The sequence below is a fragment of the Gorilla gorilla genome, chromosome 2, assembly GCF_029281585.2.
Source record: "Gorilla gorilla gorilla isolate KB3781 chromosome 2, NHGRI_mGorGor1-v2.1_pri, whole genome shotgun sequence".
NCBI classification, from domain to species: Eukaryota; Metazoa; Chordata; class Mammalia; order Primates; family Hominidae; genus Gorilla; species Gorilla gorilla.
Window position 1 is genome coordinate 201194052 of NC_086017.1, and position 7515 is coordinate 201201566.

At 41.3% G+C, this 7515-nt stretch overlaps 1 protein-coding gene across 1 annotated transcript in view; it reads right to left on the minus strand.

Moving 5' to 3' along the window:
• Positions 1-7515, minus strand: part of P3H2 (prolyl 3-hydroxylase 2) — a 165425-nt gene that overhangs the window by 156080 nt on the left and 1830 nt on the right. The gene's annotated exons all lie outside the window — the stretch shown is intronic.

The following is a 7515-nucleotide window of genomic DNA, read 5'->3' on the forward strand; positions in this document are numbered from 1 at the left end:
TCGTTAATGTCCCTAGGGTTAAGTCACTTTATCATTAATGGAATAATGGGGAGTGTGATAAAAATAATCCTATGACTGGTATTATGGTTGACAATTTTCCCCATGGGTCTTGTGTTATAATTATGCGCCATTTGAAATCTTCTATATTAGATGTGAGCTCATTGATGGGAGGAACCCTATTCTAGTGTGGATCTTACAACTAGTGGTCAATGGCAATGTCATAGGACTTGGAGGGAGTCTGGGTTCCTGGATTCTAATCCTGGATCTTCCACTTGATTGCATTTACTTTGATCAACTCAATTCTCTTTTGAGCTTTATTTTCCCATCCATAAAATGCAATGGTTGCAGTACTAATGTTTCATTAATGTGGCAGATGGGCAGTGGCAGAAAGATAGAGAGCTGGTGGATCTTCCTCCAACCCATACCCAGGTCTTGCACAACACACATGAGGGTAAGTGACATAAAAACAGTATCAAAAAGTAGATACCTATGACGTTTTATCAGATTAAATGAGAGGCTCAATGGCTTTTATTTTATTACAGCTAGAAACCTGACCTTAGGTCTACCAATATTTTCTCTTTCCGCATTTTTCCCTCTGCTCTCTTCTTTTCAGATGTACTTTCATTGTGTAGACTACTAACAGGACAATGCAGGGGTAGGGCCAAGGAAAAACAGAGAAATAACTAGAGGAAACGATATAGTACAGTAGAGCAGAAAGGAGTGTGGTCAAGAGAAACAGCTTCTTTCAACAACAGTCTGCAGTCCTCTTCAGTACTAAAACCAGCAAAACACACATACAACACTAGGAATGCCACTCAGAAGGCTGACACCAAATTTTTTTTTTAGAGATATGTGTAGGCCATTTGGCAAATGATGACAAGGTCTGGTGGAAAATACTCGGCTAGAAAATCAGACAGCAGGAAAGGAGGGATGAATAAAAAGACAGAAAAAGAATTATAGAAGAAAGATGAATGGAAAAAAAAAAGACAGGAGGAATTATTTTTCCTAATGAGAAATGCAACATTTTCCACCAGACAACTGTGACTCTTGGCTGAATAACTTATGTATCATGTGAATGAAAGTGCAGGGTGGAGGGGGCAGTCCAGGAGGATGCGTCTTATGTCCACTTTGTCTCTGAAGGCAATGGGTTTACTGCAGGTCTCAAGTGCACCACTGATTCACCAGACCACCCCTCAAGGAGGTAGCCATGACTGTTACATAGAGGCCGGAAAGAGTAGGAGACTGGAAGTGAGAAAACCTATTCTGGACCAAGCTCCATTTGCTTTCCCTTCTTGATTTGTTGTAGAATCTGTGAGGCCAGTGTCATCATCTGTTAAGTGACAGGGATAGATTTTTTCATGATCTTTGAGGGCTCTTTCAAGCTATAGCATTTTTATAATTTTAATAACTACCACTTCCACCCTTGTTAGATTACATTTCTTGAACAAAATAATTACCCTTTCCTCCCTCGCTTTTACGTCACTGCCCCAAAGCAGTTAGTTGACTTGAAGGTGTTCTTTTGGAGTCTCTTCCAGCTATAAAATCTGTGATTCTAAGAAATCCACAGTTTACTTAATTCCTTAGCAATACAAAAGAATAGTCATAATATCAAATCCAGCAAGTCTTCATTTAGGTGAACCTATCCACCTTTCAAAATGTATCAAGTCTTGCCTATGAGGAAGTTGACATTTTATCAAGCATTTCCAAGAGAATTTCACAGCTACCGCTTTGGAGTTTATCAATGAGCAGATGATATTAGTAACAGAATCCATTTGATTCTGAGAGACGAGGTCTATGAAGAAAAGGAGACAGCAGTTTATTAATTTCCATTGTTAAAGGCTAGGAAGGAGGCCGGGCGCAGTGGCTCACGCCTGTAATCCCAGCACTTTGGGAGGCCGAGGCGGGCGGATCACGAGGTCGGGAGTTCGAGACCATCCTGGCTCACACGGTGAAACCCCGTCTCTACTAAAAATACAAAAAGAAATTAGCCGGGCGTGGTGGCGGGCGCCTGTAGTCCCAGCTACTCGGGAGGCTGAGGCAGGAGAATGGCGTGAACCCGAGAGGTGGAGCTTGCAGTGAGCCGAGATCGCACCACTGCACTCCAGCCTGGGCGACAGAGCGAGACTCCGTCTCAAAAAAAAAAAAAAAAAAAAAAAAATGGCTAGGAAGGAATCCCTGATTAACCAGGCTGACTAACCATGGGAAAGTACTTGCAAGCAGTTGCTGCCCTCATCTAATTATTATTTATTTATTTTTTTTGAGACAGAGTCTTGCTCTGTCGCCCAGGCTGGAGTACAATGGCGCGATCTCGACTCACTGCAAGCTCCGCCTCCCGGGTTCCCGCCATTCTCCTGCCTCAGCCTCCCGAGTAGCTGGGACTACAGGCGCCCACCACCGCGCCCAGCTAATTTCTTTTTGTATTTTTAGTAGAGACGGGGTTTCACCGTGTTAGCCAGGATGGTCTCGATCTCCTGACCTCGTGATACGCCCGCCTCGGCCTCCCAAAGTGCTGGGATTACAGGCTTGAACCACCATGCCCAGCCTCATCTAATTAAATTTTAAGCCTCTGTGGCACTTATCACTTATACGGGCAATAGATGACTGGTAAGGAGCTGACCAGGCTTTCAGATATGGGACAATCCCAAGGAGGAACAATTGTGATTCTAATTCCTTAGCACACGGGACCTAAAATCCAGCTAGATGAACAATCTCTCAGGTTTTCTTCCTAAGGAGTGAGACATAAAGATGGTGACCTGTACATTTTGATGGTTTAAGCACAAAAAAGTGTTCAGTTGTTAAAGAGAGGGGGGGAAAGCTTCATCTTTTGAGGAAATAACCCTTAGAACAATTTCATAACAGCTATTTCAAGAAGATATGAAATCAATCTTCTATTTGAAATAATTTGCAGATAAAATATACATATTCTACAAATAGGTAAAAATAATTTAAATATGAAATTCAGGAAAGCATTTTTATTCTAAACTAATAAGATCTATATGATGCACTTGTTTGGGTTTTCAGTTTCATTTTAAGGCATGCATTATAGAAAGAGATAGCAGTTGATAAAACAGAATAAGAGTGAGGAAATTCCTAGAGTTTACTTTGTTTTCCCCTAGGAACCACTAATCAAATAGATTATGGTCAAGATAAAGGAAGTTTCAAGAGGACTCTAGGACCAAAATAGAATTGTCTAATGTAATTGTGTCTTTATTTTTCCCCTTCCTTTCAATCCTAATCAAATAGATTATGGTCAAGATACAAGAAGTTTCAAGAGAGGACTCTAGGACCAAAACAGAATTGCCGAATGTAATTGTGTATTTATTTTTCGCCTTCCTTTTAATCCTAAGAAGAAAAACAAAGGTCAAATGGAACAAAGCAACAACACAGAAACAAAACAAGCAGGGGCAAGCTTGTTTTGAGTAGAAAAATGAATAAATAAACAGCATTTTTTTTCCTTTTTTTAAATGGTTGGGAAAAGTGGGAGAAAAAAAAAAAAACCAGACACTGTCAAACCATTCCTGATTATAAAGGACACAGATAAGAAAGAAAAGTATCCCTCATGTTTGTTTAAATTCCAGAATTGTGCACAAAACAGGTACAATATGTCAAGGGTATTTTGAAGTACAGTTTTAAGTAATAAGAACTAAAGAAGAAAAAGTGGGGTGGGAAAGGGGTGAAAGTTCGCAACATTAGCCAGAACTTGTAAGTAGAAAATAGTGAGAAGTCAGGCAGTCAACAGTCCTGAAACGTTCTCTTCCAACTGACCAGCCAGGAAGCCAAAGAACTAAAGTGAGAAAACCTCCTGCCACCATGCAGAAATCTTCCTCAACAACATTTCATATGCATGGAACCAAGTTATTATTCATTCAACAAACATACACTGAACCACCCCCTGTTTTAGGTATTTGGAGGGAAGATGGTTGTCAATGACCCAACTCAGACCTACTGAGCCTGTATCTGTAATTTTGAATCACATTTTAAAGCCCCTGATGATTAATAATAATTATCCATTTAGTAATCATCCAAATCTGGGAACCTCTGCTTTAGGAGATACAAGAATCACTAAGACAGTTCTTGATTTCAAGAAGCTCACCTACGTAATAACGAAATTATCAGTTTTTCCAAAACAAGGTTAAAAATGAAAAATGACAGAAGAGGAACAAAATTGTTACTGTGGGAATTCAGAAAAGGGAGAAATGGTGTACTTTTGGGAGTTGAAGATGGAGTGAAGGAAGAACTCACAGAAATAGGTGCAGTTATATGTTAGGATAGTTATGATTTGAACATGTAGAAGAGGAAGAGGAAAGGTCTACTATTGTAACTAATAAAAAGAATAAATGTATCTCCAATGGTTACTGAGAATCAGGCCCTATTCTGGGTGCTTTACATCACTCATCTCTTAAACTTAACTTAAAATAGGAACATAGGCCCCATTATTTCCCCATTTTGCAGATGGGAGAACTAAAGCTGAAAAATCTTATGGAATTTGCTGACAGTCACACAGATAGAGACTGGGAAAACTAAAAATTAATCCCATATCTATCCTATTCTAAAGCCTCTACACCTCCCAAGAAAGACTAAACAAGGCCAAGAGATGCAGAAGTGTCAGGCATAAGACAAAGCACTCATTGTTACCTTTGGCTGGAGGGCGGCAGAGTTGGGGAAGATAGGGCTGGGAAGGTTGAGAGGGAGCCAGGCTGTGGATGCTATGGTAAACTATTTGAGCTTTATATGGTAGCAAGAGGAAGGCCACTGAAGGTTTCTGAGCAGACAATGCAATGATAAAAGCTATATATTACGTCTTAGGCTATGAATCATGGGTTATCTCTAACAATCTTAAATGATAAAAATCAAAAGTTTGAAGAGTCTCACGCTGCCTTTAAACAAAAAGTATGGCTAGGAGCCACGTGAAACTACTGCCTCATAGCTGTCTAGGCAAATTCCCAACATGCCAGGCCTTGAAAAAATTCAACAGAGCAAGGCTTATGAAAGATGTAGTGAGTATCTGTTACCCTGCAAGACAAGGACAAACTCATCCCTGGAGCTGTCCAAATCTGGCATAAGGATAGCCCTGGGGTATGCAGCATTCTCTGGGACCTGATGTGAACCTACAGGCCAGTGGGCACAGGAAAGCTATCGGAATCAGTTATTGGAAGAATCCAGACTCCTGACTCCCAGCCCTGTGCTCATTTCAACAGATCATTTGGTATGCCACTAAATATGTGACACTGAGCAAACCTCTTTACCTTTCTATTAAACATTTAGAAACATCCCTTTCCTCATCGGTGAACCAAGAAATTGAACTCATTGGGTCTCAGATTTCATGATTTTTCATCCTTCTTCCCCTCCAACACACCAGCACAAATAATCTGCTTTCATCGGAGGCCCACTCAGCAGGATTTGGGGGAGCAGTAACATCTCCTGAGAGCTTCTATAGTTGGAAAATCTCTTAGCCGAGAATAATTGTACTTTCTTAGCTTTATGAAGCATTCCAGTCCTCCCTCACTGAATTTGATGTAGTCCAGGATTATCCTTTTAAGTGCAAACTGGATCACTGATGTCAAAAGCAATTAAACAATACAGGGCACCATGACCATATCCAGTCACATGCAGGGAGTTCCTCATCCTAACATCAGGGAATTAATGCCCTAGAATCCAGACCTGTCAGAGCTCCAGGATGTTCTCTTATTATTTGAGAGGTTTTTTTTTTTTTTCGGTCTCAAGAGATGGTGTGTGTGCGTATTCACAAGTGAAATTCCAAGGAAGCCAAGCAAAGGCTAAAATTGGGGCGTTCTTGGGGGCTGGGGGAGGGGGGTGCAGGGGAGAGAAAAACCATGATGCAGTTTTAGAGGTTCACAAACTCCAACTTTCAAAAATGAATTTCCAAAAGGATAAAATATTTTCTTCTTAAGAGATTATCAATTATGTAGATCCAAGAAACTGCCAGAGAAGAGAAGTAGGGAGAAGACGCAAGACTTGTTCTGCTCTCAGAAATATTGCTGGTAGAACTGAAATGAACACACGAAGCCACGTATCTTTGAAAGAACTTCTTAAACTTCATTAATTCATCAGACAACACCCAGTAATTCACTTACAGAGTGTGACTTGTTCCTGTAATCAATTCACCACAAAAATTTGAGGTATGTTAAACCTATGGCTTCACCTTCTTTGACCTCCAACCAGGGAACCGGAGGGAAATGACTGACAAATGCTAACATTAACAGTGAAGCAAGCAGAATTCCAGAACCAGGGAAACCCACATATTGAGAGTTACCTCATGGTTATTTGTTTTTATAGGACTGACCTTGACTATGTATTCTTTCTCCAGATATGAGAAAGGAAAATATGTCCAAAATTTGTGACAGAATTAACAGCAGGACTGCTAACCTCACATCCGAGACTCCTGGGAGGACCAAGCTACAGGGACCACCCATGTTCTGCTCTGGGAACTAGCTTATGATAACTTCACTGTCAGACACTCAAGGTCCCCTCTCTGCCTGGTGTTGACTGATTTCTGTAAGACCACCAGAAATTGTGTAAATCACTTAGAAGAAATTAGAGTTATACTTCATACATGCCTTAGCAATCAGGAGGCACAAGCAAGCAGAAGACAAGTCCTGGAAAGGATTCAGACTTTCTCCTCATTTCTTGCCCAAGATACTAGTCCAGTGAACTCCAACACCTTAGCCACAATACACGGGAAGTTAAGATTCACACTTAGTTGAAATTTCATGCACTCCACCAACAGTTGCCAATCTGAGGGAACCCTACCACAGATGAGGGCAGAGATCTTGTGGGATGAGCTGCAAAAGGCATTTGGATATTTGAACATGGTATGTACTTTCATCTCCTTAGAAATACAGCCTGGTCCAGCCGTGCTCACGCCTATAATCCCAGCACTTTTGGAGGCCAAGATGGACGGGTCACCTGAGGTCAGGAGTTCGAGACCAGCCTGGCCAACATGGTGAAGCCCCTTCTCTACTAAAAATATACAAACACACACAAAAATTAGCCCGGCATGGTGGCGCACACCTGTAATCCCAGCTACTCAGGAGGCTGAGGCAAGAGAATCGTTTGAACCCGGGAGGCGGAGGTTGCAGTAAGCCAAGATTGCACCACTGCACTCCAGCCTGGGTGACAAGAGCAAAACTCCGTCAAAAAAAGAAAAGAAAAGGAAGAGAAGAGAAGAGAAGAGAAGAGAAGAGAAGAGAAGAGAAGAGAAGAGAAGAGAAGAGAAGAGAAGAGGAGGAGAGGAGAAGAGAAAAGAAAGCAGAGCAGAGCAGAGCAGAGCAGAACAGCCTGGTCCATTGGCTAGCATGAACAACCAGCCCCAAAGCTTCCACTTTTCCGGTAGCTGTAGAAGATACATTGATATATTAACATAGAAAACGAGAAAGAAGGGTTAAGAGTGTTAATTTGAAGGAAAATTGGGTGAGTGGCAGTGGAGGTTGAAGAACTCATTCAAATTCTGTCTGCTGAAGCATCCAGAGAGATCTTCAAAGTTATGGATGTGAA